The sequence below is a fragment of the Micrasema longulum genome, unplaced genomic scaffold, assembly GCF_059751315.1.
Source record: "Micrasema longulum isolate JH-2025_06_02 unplaced genomic scaffold, ASM5975131v1 h1tg000210l, whole genome shotgun sequence".
In the NCBI taxonomy this organism is placed as follows: domain Eukaryota; kingdom Metazoa; phylum Arthropoda; class Insecta; order Trichoptera; family Brachycentridae; genus Micrasema; species Micrasema longulum.
The window spans coordinates 860,368-875,538 of record NW_028277415.1 but is presented as its reverse complement, the minus strand read 5'-3'; the positions used below and the strand labels follow the sequence as shown (position 1 = coordinate 875,538).

The 15,171-nt window shown below is 30.4% G+C and overlaps 1 protein-coding gene across 4 annotated transcripts in view; it reads right to left on the bottom strand.

Annotated features, from left to right (window-relative positions):
• The window catches only part of LOC148283722 (calcitonin gene-related peptide type 1 receptor-like), a 65,114-nt gene extending 57,476 nt beyond the window's left edge, over nucleotides 1-7,638 (bottom strand). For all 4 annotated transcript variants that reach the window (XM_088243406.1, XM_088243411.1, XM_088243413.1 and 1 more), the window contains exon 1: nucleotides 7,417-7,638. The gene's annotated coding sequence lies outside the window, so the exon portion shown is untranslated. The remainder of the gene's footprint in view (nucleotides 1-7,416) is intronic.
• Between the last annotated feature and the right edge of the window lie 7,533 nt (nucleotides 7,639-15,171).

Below are 15,171 nucleotides of genomic sequence, written 5' to 3'. Positions count from 1 at the left end.
GTGATTATTATTGCAGTTTGAAGTGTTTGTTTCGCAACAAAAATATTTTGAAACAATTAGCGGTGAAAACATAAACTAACAGTATTAAGTAATATTTTATTTTAAACGTGTTTAGTGTTGTGATAATTTTTCCGTATTGTGTAGTGTAAAACACAAATTCATGCACAAGTTCTTTCGTCATAAATTTTATCTAATATGTGGGTACATGAGAGTTTAAAAATCTGCATTTCTGGGTATAACTACGCTTCAATTGTTTTATACATTAAAGTTTTAATAAACCCAAACAGTAAACTACCTATAAGCAGAATGGTGAATATAACACAGTGTGTTAAGTGCCAAAAATCACTTTACTTAGCCGATGACAGATCACAAGCACCCTAACTTTTTGGTTGAATTTTCAGAATAAAATAGTGCGTCTTATGGTCCGAAAAATATTGCAGTCAAGAATAACCATGGAGATCTATGTTATATATCCAATCTGCCAGGAATTTAACCTGGTACTTCAAGCGTGGTAGGCGATCTCGCCAAACACTTCAGTATTTAAATCCAGTATTATCTATACTTATCTGCACTCGATACTTTTTTCCTGGAGTTTAAGATGTGTTCTATTGGCACGTGAAGTGCAAGAATGATCAGCTAACTCTTATGTAACAAGAATAGTAAAATTGCGCTGCATTTACCAGTTCAGTGCCCTATGCATCACAGAACGCGCATTAGGAAATAATGAGCACGATGACATTATTACATTTTTCTTTATAAAAAAAACAATTTATTATTATAATTAATTATTAGTTATACAGTTGTTAATACATTGTATGTAAGCAGACAGTGGTGTGGCGTTTTATCCTCTCTGTCTATCTTTTCGGGGAAATGACGTGATGGTTTATTTTTTTGCTGCGAACTAATAAATAAGTACCTATTGTACGAAATAAAAGTCTAGTCGGGCTGTAAAATTAACACCTGCAACCCAAGATAAGGCATAGGTCAGTTTTACAGATTTAGCTAAGTGTGTAATATCTAAATTAAAATTATTTTAATGACTGGAAATAAATTAAATCATTAAAACTGTAATTCCCAAATTATCCAAAAACATTTTTTTTTCTCGTTGTTTTGCAATAACTGCATACCAACATTTTTGTTTATTTAAAAATATCAACATAAAATCATATCTGCGAATACCTACGATTGCAAAATAAGGCTCTAACAACTGATTATGTTTATTGTCATCATAATACTTCTACAAAAGCCTTTTACCTACCCTACCGCTTATTTTTTTTTGTGTATTCGTGCATCTTTTCTATATATTTAAAATTAAAAATCAGTGACAAACTGTTGATTTCGAACGTATTTTTTTATAAAAATATAATTTTCAGATGCTAGTTTATTAATGATAAAATATTACAGTTTGATACGACCCTTTAAATAATCGTTTCATGTTGACAATCCTAGGAATTCAACTCGGGTTTCTATCCAATAGCGAAAAGTTCATATAAGCGATTATGCACAGCTTACTATTATATTTTACTGGCGGTATTAATTTTTTATACGAATAGTGTTCATGGAAAAAGAAAAACACTATCGCCAGCGATTGTATTTCACTCGAAACATAAATACAAGTATCGATAAAGCCTATCCAGACCGTTTCTAGTAGAATAAAGAACTAGCCGATTACAGCAACTTATTTCTCCGTGTAAAAAAGTCACTTTATTTTATGTATTGAACATTTCAATATTATTTAAAGACTCCTTTTTTGAAAAAAAATACTATATTCTCTTTACAGAATGCGGTTAACATATGACCACCAGTTATTTCATTCGCTTGATTTAATGTAGAAAGCGGCATCCTTGACGTATCAAAAAAAATATACCGGCATTTTAAATTTTAAATTTTGAACATTTTCACATTAGTTTTATATCTTGATAACTAAGCAAAAAGACTCACCATATACTTTTGCATTTAATGCTACTTACCGTTTTAAACGACAGTCATATATTCAGTCATCTGATAAGACAAAGTCGTGTCAAAAAGAGTAATAAATGTATCGATAGGTTTTATCGCTTAAAAAAATATTTTAAAAAAGTACTTTGTCCTCAGCAGAAGCAAAATGATGATATTGTATCAGACTTGCTGTTTTATATTGCTTGTGTAGGTACAAATTAACGAACACTTAGCGAACTGTAGCTTCTCTAAAAAAAGTCACTCCTCGCAGTGGCCTCAATCATGATAGGCGAACTCGTCAACCACTACACTACGAGGTGGACTTTTGTGCAATCGATTTTCTTTTAAAGGATTTTTAAGTAAGAGTAGCCATAAAGTTTAAATTTTACACGGAGAACTGAATTTTTTATCAGCCCGGAGACTTGCGAATCACAATAATCATCATCATTATTCCATTTCTGCACCTAATAGTGTATAGGGCAGTGCATTGATACACCAATCAGAGAGCATATCAATAATTTTTATTACCTGAAGGTAAGATGGTCAGTCCTACGCTTTGTGCGTCAATCCAGGGACTTTGAAATATTCTGGTGTAAAAAAATATTTTAAATAAATATTTTATGTCAAACATGCCGGGAATCGAGCCCATGGCCTCTTGCGTGGTAGGCAAGCACGGTGACTACTACACCACAAAGCCGATATCACAATAATGTCACTTCATTATTAACTCACCCATATATACTTACCAAATCTCTGTTTTGGTCTGGTATATTAAATTTTCTCTAACATTACGCATTGTACATGTACCTACTAACTTAAATCAATGAGTAATTTAAAATTCTTGCTTCTTGAACATTGTATTTATTGGAAAACATTCAATGTAAAAGATTTTTAAAAAGGAGAGCAAGAGATATTAATAATTTGGATTGAAAAACTGGCCACTATTCGATCACGCAAATGTCATGCAAATCGTTTCTTTATTTGGAGGATCTTTTAAAAATGAATTTACTATATATTTTGATTAAATCTCTTTCACTGCTTTTATTATGTTTGGTTAAAGGTTCATTGAACCGTATATAATTTGATAAATTAAAAATGTGTAAATAAATATGATTTCAGTAAATGTTTTTTTATCAAGAAAACCATAGAATTTTTTCGATTTCTTTTTTGTATCGCGATTTTGTAAGAACAACCTTATGATTGTGATATAGTTTTTCATATCTCTTAATTATTTTAGATGTTCTGCATACATGCCCGTATGTATCGTAAATATTTAATAATTAAAAAAACGGTTCTTAAAAATAAAATTATCATTATGTGAAATGCACAATTGAGGGAACCATTGCATCTTTCGAAAGAAGAATCCTCATGTCTCCTGTGAGAGAAAACAACCATTTGCGTTGTCGCTACAATAGGGAGCTATATAAAATCAACGGAGCGCCCGATGGAATCAACTCCATCAAGATGGGGCGCTTGAGATGGGCTGGCCATATAATTAGAATGGATGATGAAAGCCCTATTAAACGCCTAACTTTCTCTGCGCCACAAGGACGACGAAGACCAGGAATACGACAATGTTGGAAGTAAGGAACTGGAGAGGAAGGGCAGCAAACCGGCAAGAGTGGAGGAGACTCCTGGATTCAGCCAAGATCTACTCAGAACTGTAGAGATGATGATGATTATGAAATGTACAAAGAAAATCTTCATTTTGACAAATTGGTATTCACGACAAAAATAAATATCACTTATTCTCCTAGACATTCTGTAATCTTTATCTACAGATAAAAATATGCAGTGATTTTCGGGAGCAAATTAAAAGATTGTTTAATCGCTACTAATTTATCAAAAATATTTATCTTGAAAAATAAATTACTGTTCTAATCGTCCAAAAACTCATGATATTTAGGAAACATAGAATTATTTATCGTTTTATAATATCAGTTTCTTCATATTATCCTAACATTTCTGTTAATCTACGTCATAGATTTAATATTTTTCTACAGGTGGTTACTTCATAAGGTACGTACTTTAGTCCAGGGTTCAAAGGATTTATATCGCGATACACATATACATATAGATATTTATCGCTGATCAATGATCTTAATAATTTCTCTACCACAATTTTTTTCTGTTTTTCTAATAGTAAGTTATTTACAACTAGTGAAAATGGCCACATTAATCGAAATATTTTGGTAAATCGTAAGATCTCAAATGATAAAATAAAAACTGTTTCACACTTTATAATTTTCCTTGTTTAATAAAGATTACATAAATATAGCTTATTATCTAATTAAACGGCATTTTAAACATATTTCCTTCAAGTAATAGTTATTCAAAATAAAGATCACTTTTACATACAATATGATATTTTCAAGCCCCGCTGTACAAGCAATGCGGTTTAAAAGTTAATCTTCAACTGTATTATTTAAGAGAAATTATACATTTGAAGATTAACTTCTATTATTTAGGCAGAAACGAATTCACATAGACGAAGAATTTTTAACAAACAAAAAAATACCTGTTTAATTTGAACGAGAGAAAATATGGTGGATGCTAGAGTAATTGGACTTGCTAAATGAACATTCTTCTCAATCTAAATCTAAAGGCCAATAATAAAAATATATAACTGTTGTAATTGGCTTATGCCGCATGGTTAATAAATAATAATTAATGAATGTAATGCGTTTGTTTAACGAAAAAACACAATAAAAGTGTCCATTTTATGGAGGATATAAACTCTTACTATTATTAAGCACCCACCATTTAAATAAAACAATGGAAAGTAAAGGGATTGATAATATTTTGTTCAACGATTATGAAAGCATTAATTAACGGTATGTCGCTTCGGTCGGTACGAAATTTAGAGATGAAAAATTGTACATATCTTGCAATGAAAATATAATGAAAAGTGGGATATCGTCGTTGCGCCGGAAATATCTTTAAAATATAAAATATTTTTAACTTCTCATTAAGATTAAACGATTTTTTTCAACAAAATATAGTTAAATATTTTGTCAACAAATACTTTTCCTTTTTGTCGCCAGTACAAATGTATTTAAAAATAACGTCCAACATTAAAAGATACATTATTTAAATTATCTCCTTAAAAAAAAACGAAATGTCACTTAACATATTATATTGCCGGCGTAACAGCGATATACGAGTACATGCAGGATTAAGAAAACTCTTATGAAAATAATAATATATAATTATAGTTAAGTATCGAGAATATATTTATTTTTAATAATGTAATTACGTATTTGCTTTGTAAAATTACCTATACAAAGTAAACACCCAGTTACATATCGTGCGGTAATAATTAGTACATCTTAGATAATTTCAAAATCTGTATTTTTGAGTTAATCACTAAAAACGCTTATTTGTATCATCCTTTATAAAAAACCTGGCTACTGTGACTAAGGCAAGAGTTCTTATTTAGCTAAATCTCCCCCTCCAAACCCAGATCCGTAAAGTATCGGGCTATTAGGTGGGGGCAAGCTCTTTAATATCCTCAAGGCCTCGATTATGATAGGAAGATAAGGACGCCATACCTTCAACATGACTAACATGACTATAAATTCTCTCAAGCGATTACGAAGAAACCCCACCTTCAAGTTTTGGGTAGGTACATCGATATGAAACAAGGAGAAGCGTGCGTCACGGTACACATATCTACGCACTAAAATGACATAGCTTCAGTATGACGTCATATTTGAAGATAACATTCTTCCGACCGATTATAAGAAGATACACTACCGATCCTCCCACCATCAAGGTTTAATGTAAGTGCTTCGGTTTGTACCGACGGGTCTAGAACCCCTCGATACGTTTATTTACCCATTAACGTGACAAAAATTTTGTTCCGCCGAGCAATTTTTCCTTCGATTACAATTTATTGGAATTTTTAATCGTTCTTAGGCTAAAACTTTTTTTCTTAAAAGCCTATTAAAAATATGAGAAAGAAATAAGTAAATTTTGAAGTCGAATTAAATTCCGCCATAACTGTTAGTTTTGAAAAACAGCGGCTAGATGCTGCCCTATTAACATACAAAAGCATCTAACAGTAAAATTTTAATACTGTAAAAAAAAGAGTTACTATATTTTTACGATCGGTTTTAGTATCTTTCTGAGTGTACGTATCGAAGCCTTAAAAGAGCTGACTTTTTAATCAATTGTTAGATAAATACAAATGATCATTAAGCATACCGTATTGGTAATTGTCAAAAGTCATATAAAAATGATGTTCAAGCGAGAATTTGTAATCGCTTTGTGGGCACTGGGGCACTTTGTGGGCCTAGTGGGAAATTTTTATCACTGAAGCCTATTTAAAATATAAATGAGAACAATTTTGAATGTTTATTAAGTAAGGAACGCGGAATAAATTTTCGGGGTCATTCGTTGGCCCTATTCAATCATATGATGTCGAGATGACAAGTCGTTAGAACACACCGAGGTAGATACAAATAGTACAGAAGTTAAGTATACCGTCTCGATATGTACATATGAAGATAGCGTTCATAATCGAGGCCCAGGTTTAACCAGTGGTCCCCCGAGGATAAGGCTTCTTTTATGATGTAAAGCATCACATTTACAAGAACTGTGAATATGTGTTTTCTCATCTGTACTGCAGAACTTACATCTACAAGTTTTGGAAATGTTCATTCTAGCAAGGTGTTTGTTCGATCTGCAGTGCCCTGTAAGGGGTCTAGTGATAACCCTGGCTTGTTTTCGGCTGAGATTTATAAGGCAAACCTTTGCTAGTACCCTTTATTTATGTGGCAGACAGAGATGTGTTTATAGTGGTTAACTCAAAAATGCTAATTTTGAAGTTGCCACAGTCGTGGTCTACGTTCAAGGCGCACGGAAGGAAGGCTGCCGTGTGTTGTGGCGCTGTCCGGTTGAGTTTATATAAAATTTGACTAGTCGGTATACGCGAACCTTTTATATTCTTGAAATTTAGGCCCCAATTTTTATCGAAACTCAATCGGGCAGAGTCTAAATTCATAACTGCATTCCTTCCGTGCGCTTTGACAATATTTGTAGAAATTACCCCACTATTATATAACATGGAAAATCACAAAGTTAGTGCATCAAATATTAATTTCATTTTAATAATTAATAATTTGTTGAAATAGGTTCAAGCGACAAAAAAGCTAGGTATATTAAGCAAGTGATAAAAAATAATCATTTCATGGCTAGGTTCTCACACACGCAATCTCGCTTTTGCTTTGACGTGTTCAATGTAAAAAAACATGTTTTTAAAATGCAACTAAAAACAATAAATCACTAAAGAATTTTTCACGGCCACTGCTATCAATATGTGCCGACTATATTGGGTCATCCCGTATAGGTTAGATTCGTTCCGACGTTTCGGTTACCCTTGCAGGAGCCTTCTGAATTTACCCTGAAGATGGCTCCTGCATCAACAGCAGTCGAAACGTCACCTACACGAGATCACCCAAAAACTACGATACATACTTTGTTAATTTATATACCACTTTATTCCGTGTCACACAATGGAAAATGGATTATAACAGACTAGTCCGATGTAACAAATGTTGCACTAAATACTGTAATTAAAACACTTCACCATAACGACTGACTTTGCAATACGCGTTTCTTAACACCTCGATGTTTCTAATTTAATTACTTTAAAATTTATTTATAAATAGGAACTTTTTACAGCAAGACGTTATATTGCACTTGTAAACAATTGACGATTGACGCGACACCGTCTTCCGGCAGTATTACCTAGTCTTCGTCGATAAGATAAAAAATGTAATCAATATTGCTATAATTTTTATAACACTGAATTCCTACTTAGTTTGCCATATATAATGCCAACACAGCAGAAACTATGGCTTGCATGCACCAATGTCCCGATTGTGACGTATTGTAAACTCGAGACAAGATCTGGACTTTTTTGGTGTAAGTCTTTATAGATTTAAAAATTCACTAAGATAGACCGGATCTTGTCTTGAGGTAGTAATTTTTTTTTTGTACTAGCTTTAATTTTATTTAATTGTATTTTATTTTATTAGCGCCTGTATTTATTATAAGAAATTAGAATGGACTGCATAAGTCCGTCAAATAAATGAATAAATAAAATAAATTAATAAACATATGTATATTGCGAACAAATCGCACCTTTATAAGAATAGTAACACTACCAACAATATGTTGAGTTTGTCCAAATTTTTGTAGACAAGGACTGGATTCAACTCCCTGGAGATCTGTTAACATTAACATATTACAACAGAGATGAAGAACATTTCACCTACACACTAGGCGACGCCAGATTTTTTTTTTTTTTTTAATTTCTAAACTTCTTCGTGGACCAGGTGGATTTATCAGCAATATTTTGAGTTTGTCCAAATTTTTGTAGACAAGGACTGGATTCAACTCCCTGGGGAGCTGTTAACATTAACATTTTACAACAGAGATGAAAATTTTCAGGAGTTGCCTGAAATAATTCAATTAGATGAATCTCACTCGCATAAATAAAGGTTTCAGCTCTTTAACTTCACAAACATCAACAGATGAAATAATTTAAGGTAAATAGATGTTCAAATATGGGCAGAATGGTGAATGTTACACATTGTGTAAAGTGGCCACTTAAACCAGCCAATGACAGGTCATAAAGCCCTGTAGATGCCTAGACTTCTATATTGACTTCTCTAAAATTTTCTTCATCTCTGTTGTAATATGTTAATAGTAACGCTACCACATTGCTTTTTCTTATTTTTCATCACAACAGGTCAAGAGGCCTATTTCATTAATGATTTACGGAACAAAATACCCAGGCTTGAGAAAAGGCACTTTTTTGTGTTCTCACCGGGAATCGAAACCGGAACCTTACGTGCGTGAGTCAAATGTCTTAGACATTACACCACGAAGGCGTTTTGTTTGTTGGTTTTATAAAAGATATCATTTACAGTATAAACAATATGAGCATTCATTCAGTTAACACGATTTGAGATCTAAGAATAACTCTTGACTCAAGCTTTAAATTTTTCACTTATTTTGAAAATATTAAAGAAAGCCCTAAAGATGTTAGGATTTATATTCAGAATATGTAAATCTGTATCATCGATAATTTGTTTATAAAATTCATTAGTTCGTAGTAATTTGGAATTCGGATCTGTAGTCTGGGCACCACATTACATAACTGACATTAATTTAATTGAACATGTGCAAAAACAAATTCTTCGTATCCCAACATTGAAATGTAACCTGGGTAGAAATTCAGTCTTATGATCAGCGCCTTGAACATTTTGGACTAGATAATTTGGAATTTAGCAGACAGATTTTAGACTAGATATAGCTTTATAAAATAATTTATTGTAATGTCGATTCTACATTTTGTTTAGAGAATGTACATCTGAATGTCCCCATTCGGCGATTGAGATCGTACACAACATTTTATCTTCCAAACTTCAATAATAATATGGCGCACTTTAATGCATTATCGCGTATTTTAAGATTGTATAATAATGTAGAAAGTAATGCCGATATTGATATCTTTAACGATACATTAAATAATTATTGGAAAACTGCAACGTAATTTAAAAAATCAAATCACTTATTATAGTTAGGTAAAATAATTTGTAATAACCTGTTAGTAATAATTTATTGTAATAACTTTTATTACAATCATTGAATTCAATTAAGCTAGCCAATTTAAAAAAATATCTATTAAAATATTTTGTGCTGTGTTCACATATAATTGATGAACAATATCTAAAATAACAATTTGTGATATATTATACCAATTTCATAGGTATTGTTTATTGTTTGTGAACCAAAATAAATCAAATAAAATAAAATAAATAAGTGACCGACGGAAGTTTCGGTTTCGGGCAGTTTCGACCGCGGTTTTGGTTTGCTTTTAAACCTGCGGTCGGGATGTGTCGGATTATGGCTCGTGACTCTAAGCTCTCGTGAGCTCTAAGATATTTCATATTTATATTTTTGTAATTCGTTTATACGAGTAGTTAATAAGTTTCTATAGCGTACATTAAAAAAACTGTCACATATATACAAGGTGTTCTTTAAACCCTGTCACATCCGAAACCACGATGATCAGAATACGCAAGAAGACATATTGGCACATTAAAATATTTTTTTAGAACGAATAAAATTTTGAAAAATAAAATATCAAAAAAAGCAAATGGTTTCTTACTTCTGCAGGGTAGAAACGAGGAGGGGGGAGGGGGGAGTCTGACACTGAGAAGTAAGTAACCATTTATTTTTTTAAACATTTTATTTTTAATTTTTTTCTTTGTTCTAAATGTTTTTTATTTTATTTATTTTTATGTTATTTATTTCGAATACAAACAGATGTAAAGGTTAATTTTTTATTTATTTTTTAAACTATATAAAATGTATACATAGTAGGGCCTGCCGTCCAATTATATGTATTCACTAAATAATACTGTAATAAAGCGACGACGGCTTGAAGTTTAAATTATATAAATAATAAATATACTATATATTAAAATAAGATAAATATGGACAAAACAAGAAGATAGTGGAAAGGAAAAGAAGGAAATGATAAGGAGTGGTAAAGGATGATTGAAGGAAAGTGAGAGTGGAAAATTGCATTTGATTTAATGATTAAATGAATTATGGATGAAGAGCATGAATCAAGCGTATTTATTCTCTTCTGTACATATTGCATGGAGTGTTAAATATATCAAGACTATTAATTTTTTTGTTAAATGTTTCACAATTTGTTAAATGTTTTTAAAAATATGCTAATATGTCTTCTTGCCCATACTGATCATCGTGGTTTCGGATGTGACAGTTGTAATTTATTGAACACTTATTTTGATGACAGCGAAAGCCAATGGGTAAAAATTAAAAATTAAAATGCTACTTTAGAAAATAAAATAATTTGTCATGCGAGTAAAGGATAAATCTTTTCTTGGTAAGCTCATAGCGAAAACATATCATTTTTTAATATCGTATTTTTTCTAACAAATATGGATTGTTTATAAATATTTATCATATTACGGGTATCTGTTCATTATATTCCCTATTCTTGACATAAATATTGATTTGCATATGCTAAAGAATCAGAACGATCCAACATCGAAATTTTTTCGTAATATTAACATGGCCAATTATGACAATATGTGTACTTTTTTTTCGGAAGTGAACTGGACATTTTTAAAGAAAAATAATTTAGAAGATACAAATTGTTAGCTTTTATAATATTTTAAATACTGCTATAGAATCTCACGTGCCAATCTCAAAAGTAAGAACATTATCATTCCCTATATGGTATGATAAAAATTTAATTAATTTAATATACATGAAGAAATCTGCACACAAAACTTACAAAGAATCCAGATCTTGGTCAGGTTTTGATAAATTTAATGTTTTAAGAAAAGACTGCAATAAAAAAAAAAAAAAATTGTTACAACATTACATAAAAACTATTGAGGATTCTTTAAAAAATAATGTTAAAAAAAATTTTGATTTTTCAAAATCCCTCAAAAATAACACCACAAATTTACCTTATTTTATGTATTATTCCGTAAAAACTAGTAGTAACTTAACAGATATAGTTAATCTATTTAGTGACTTTTTCAAGAATGTCTATGATGATACAACTAATAATAATACCAACAACACTAACTATGTAACCAACTTAAGCAGTAATATAAATATACAATTATCTCATATTCAAATTGAGATGATTGACATAAGAAACAGTATTCAAAAACTAGTTTCTAAGTGTAGTTATGGTCCTGACAAAATACCTACAATACTGTTAAAAAGGTGTGTTGACTTCCTTGCATATCCCTTGTATATAATCTACAATAAGTCGCTATGTGAGGGACATTTTCCCCAGTGTTGGAAGTCTGCTTTCTTAACACCTATACATAAAAGTGGGGATAAATGTGATTTCACAAATTATAGACCGATTTGTAAACAATCTGCAATACCAAAGCTCTTCGAAAAAATAATTTTGCAAAAAATGTCTTCAATTGTCAATCAAATAATAATTCCAAATCAACACAGTTTTATGCCTTCAAAATCAACACTGACTAAACTTATAATATATGAAAATGTTATTATGAACTCTTTTAATTTACGTAAACAAGTGGATTCAGTGTATACAGATTTCTCTAAAGCGTTTGATAAGGTGAACCATAGAATCATGATTGATAAGTTATCCAAGTTGGGTTTCTGTGGATCGATTTTTAAATGGTTTCATAGTTACCTAACTGGTAGATCATTGGCAGTAAAAATTTGTGACACCACATCCAGTACCATTGAGGTGACTAGTGGAGTCCCGCAAGGATCCCATTTGGGTCCGATACTTTTTAACATTTTTATCAACAATATTGTTGACATATTTAATGGTGTCGAAGTTTTGTTGTTTGCTGACGACATGAAAAATTTTAGAGTGATTAACAGTATTGATGATTGTATTACTATCCAACATTACTTAAATAAACTATTTTCGTAGTGCTCAACAAATAAACTCCAACTAAATGTAAAGAAATGCCAAATCATGAGATTTCACAGGAATAAGTTTCCAATGATGTTTAATTATTCTATTGGCAATTTCAAACTTGTATCCGTTTCCGAAATACGTGATTTAGGTGCTATTTTTGATACCAAATTATCATTTATTGGTCACATTAATAGCATTAGTAATAGATTTCTAAGAATGTTGGGTTTCATTATCAGAACCACTAAAGATTTCAAAGATATTGGTGCACTTAAAATAATGTACACGTCACTTGTAAGAAGCATTTTGGAGTACAACTCTACAATCTGGGCTCATCATTATTCTAGGCACCAATGTTGTATTGAAAAGGTCCAAAATAAGTTTTTACGATTTATAAATTTTAAATTAGATGTTGGTATTGAATTTTTAAATTATAATTTGTTACTATTTATTTTGAAATTATTAAGACAAAGCGATAGAAGAGTTATAACTGATTTATTAAATTTGTATGAAATAATCCATTCTATGTATTATTTCAACAAAAATATGTAATTTTAATGTACCGAAAAGGACAACTCGGCAAAGCTACCAATACTTTGGCAACAATACTTGGACATCAAATAGTAAAAATGCAGTCATCAATAGACTTCACTCTCTAGGCAATAAGTACCAGGACGTTGGTGACTCATTTCACATGAAATTTAGTACATATAGAACGGCTCTTCTTCTTTATTTCATTGGTAATAGTTCTAGGTAACTATTTGTTACTATTGTTAAAAAATTGTTTTAAACTTCTTTGTAAGTGTTTTTTTTTTCTTTTTTCGTTTCTTTTCTTGAATTAATTTATAAGTAAAAAATATTTCTCTTTATCATTTTTTATACATCATTATATAGTTTTATACATAAACATATACCTACGATTTACCTAAATATTAGTTTTGAATAATAATACATACATATATATATTTTTAATGTTATTCAATATTGTTTTCTAAGTTTTTTTTTTAACTGGTTCGAAGTATTTCTAATACCAAATTATCTTTTTTTTATCGATAATTCTATAACTGGTAATATTTTATTATTTTATATAGTTTATATTTCTTAGACTTTCTTAATTTGTTAATTATTAATATTGTGTTAAATGCTCTGTATTACTTATGCTTACATGTATGTATATTTAATTGTGTTTGTAACTAATATGTAAAAGGCACTAAGTGGCGTTTATTTCAATAAAATAAAAAAAAATATTATCAAATTTTTCCCAATAGTGATTTTAAAAACTCGCATGCTGTGAACAGTTTTAAAATATAAGAAAATGTAATGTTATTTCGTTTTTATTGTACGCTTCAACTTTTCTTTAAAATACTTATATGCATTCTTATGATGTATCTAAATATGAATTTCAATTTAAAGTTAATTTTTTAAATGTGAAATAGCTTACTATTAGAAAATTACAATTAAGTTGACGTAGAGCAGGGTTTGAATCACTGACCACAGATCCGTCACTAGCCGCGAGACCACAAGTGCACTCATCTTTTGGTGTGTTTTTATTGTGTTTATGACTCGTTGGAACACGTGGAGTAGCCCTGATTATGAATAGGTGTACTGAGAGGGGTTACATCCACAGTACAGAGGAATAATAAATATATAAATATATTTTATATTATTTTGTGTGTAAATAGGATTTTTTTCTTAAAATACCGAACAAAGATATTATTGTTATGAATATGAGACAATATTTCGATTAATTCAATATGTATTTTTCAAATAGTTTTTACTTAACGGTAGTTTCATTCAGTGTCAAACGGTGATTTTTTATTTGTAAGCTACAGTTATAAAAAAATCTCAGTACTCGTGTATTACCAAAAACCCTAGCAGTACGCAAGACGAATTCCAACATCTTCAACGAACTACAATAAACTGTTTCGATCTGATCATGAAATGTCAGGGAATTGTTCTGCCTGTGTTTACACATCCACATTTCTTCAGCTCTTCCATCTGTTGACCTTTTAGAAGTAAAAGAGCCGAAAACCTTTATCATGTGGGTGAGATTCATCCGGCTGAACCAATTCACCTAATCCACATAATATTTATAAATTATTAAACCATCGAATCAACAAGTACCATTTAAAGATAAGCCGGCAAATATGGCCCGATTGATTGCTTTCCTTTTTGGATTATTAATTCTTGTAAAAATGTAGCGGAAAAAAACATTGCTTATTAACACCTCACATGATGAGGTAATGTCTAACGTAATTTTTGCGGAAGAAAACGGCTTGTAAATAACAAATAACTATAGTATTACAAAATATGACAACGAGTTTGAAATTTTTGATAAGATTTCGGTCAAATATTTAGATCAAGTTCTTACCTACATTTTAACTAGGTACCGTTTGCCGTTGATATATAAATATTATGTATAAGTATAAACACCATAAAAACATCATAACTTACTTAGGAAAAATATTTTTAATAAGGTTTCAAAAGTAGGTATAAACTATTTTACTTTTCTATTTTTTTTTCTTTATAGTCAAACTTCTTACCAAGTTCTCTCCTTTTTCTTTCCAATAAAAATACACGTTTTAAATTACTTTTTTTTCCTCTTTTTCCGTTGAGTAATAATCTTGATTTAAGGTAATTTATAAACAAATACGTTTATATTAACATATTTTATTTTTAGTTTTAGTTTATATAACTTTGTAAATGTACTGTATGTTTCCTAAATAAAAGAAAATAAATAAATAAAATATTACAACAGAGATGAAGAA